This window comes from Rutidosis leptorrhynchoides, chromosome 2 (assembly GCF_046630445.1).
Source record: "Rutidosis leptorrhynchoides isolate AG116_Rl617_1_P2 chromosome 2, CSIRO_AGI_Rlap_v1, whole genome shotgun sequence".
In the NCBI taxonomy this organism is placed as follows: Eukaryota; Viridiplantae; Streptophyta; class Magnoliopsida; order Asterales; family Asteraceae; genus Rutidosis; species Rutidosis leptorrhynchoides.
The window spans coordinates 297218339-297220082 of NC_092334.1; positions in this window are offsets into that span (position 1 = coordinate 297218339).

Genomic DNA, 1744 nt, shown 5'->3' on the forward strand with positions numbered 1-1744 from the left:
ACTGGGCATTTAGAAGTGGACGATTCTTTAGATTGAGAATTTATTTGATTATTTATTGTTAAGCGATAAAAGTTGTAATATAAAATATAAATTTATATAATTAAAATCCTTAATCCTTTCCCAATTCATAATTTAGTAATTTTTAGTTGATTGATCTTTTAATTGGAATTTATTCCCGTGAAAGTTGCTTGTTTTTCTTTTCTTTCTTTTGTTTGTTTTTGTTGTTTATGGTGTGATGTAGCTTGGTCACAAACATGACCTCAATGGAAAATTTCCATATATTCTTTGAAAAATGCGTTACGTCAGATCTTTCACATTATAAAAGGTCTGAGGTAGGTAGGGTTTATATAGAGTTTCTAAGAGACGAGATGAAGTTGCGATGGGAACAGTTCTGTCAAGAGGAGTTGGAAGAAGAACAGTTTGATGAATATGAACAAGACGAGGAAGTAGAGGAGATTGGGTTTATTACTAAAAACATGTATATGGAAGAGAGGATGATATCTGAAGGATTATGCCCGTGTTTTTATGGATCATTACAATGTTGCATGAATCCAAATGTGAAATATTCGAGCTCCTGATATGTCTAAATCGGACGGTTTTAATTATGCGGTTTCATTAAGTCACAAATGTCGGAATTAGTTATCAGAAGAGAGAAAATGGTTTTTCTTTTATATTTAGCGGGCCTAAATTCACTTTTAACTTTCTAGGGTAGAAGGTGTAAGTTAACTTAGGGTCATGTTTTTGAATGGTTTAACGAATTGAAAATCAAATGGATAATTGTCTTTGGTTACATGATCTAGTTGAAAGATAGTAGTTGGTTTTAAGCTAATAATTCTAATTACGGAAAGGTAAAAGCAATGGAGGGATATCCGGAGTATGCAGATTAGAGATATATTAACCAAGATATCAATTTGGGATAAGAAAAGGTAATTATGTTGATGTTAAAGCTATTATTAGAATAGTGTAGATCTGGTTGAATTAGCCAATTACACAGAGCTACTTATCTCTAGACTCTCGTAGTTCTCGTTGAGCAGTGAGAAGTATGTCACTTGGTTGTATAATTGAAGGGTATCTAAACCTCAGAGGTTATCCTTAGTAAAGTACTAGGTTTATTAGTGAGTTGAGTTTTAATCCTGATCCTTGTTATCAATCTAGGGAACTAAATAACAACGTGTCGTGTTGAGTTAACAGTGATCACAAACGGAAGGAGTGTGTTGGGTCAAGTTGACAAAATATTAATGTAAACTAACAACCATTTCATCATACTAATGAGATCATACTAATCTAAACATTATACAATATTATAGTTGATATACTGAAAGTAAAGCGGATAGAAATCTAATAGATACCTAAAACAGTTGATATGACTTAACCCTAGGGCAACAATCAAACAAGAACATGCAATAGGAGTGGGTCACATAGTTAAGTCACTGGCTTGCTCTTAATGGTTCCTAAGAGGTCTCCTTGGAACAACTAATAGGCATACTAGCTCATTCATGTCTCAATACCTAAGTTCCGTCTCCTAAAATCGCATTAGATGCCTCTCGGGAACATCGGCCATACCGAGTTCATAGAATTTTCAGATACAGTATAACCAGGGGTCTTAGTCCTATGAAGTAGGTAAGTTCATATAGGTAGATAAGTACTTATCACAACCTAGGTTGGCCAATCATTAAAATGCTAGCATACAAAACTATCGGGGTCACAAATTCAGTATAACAACAGTAATCGTACTAATTTAACA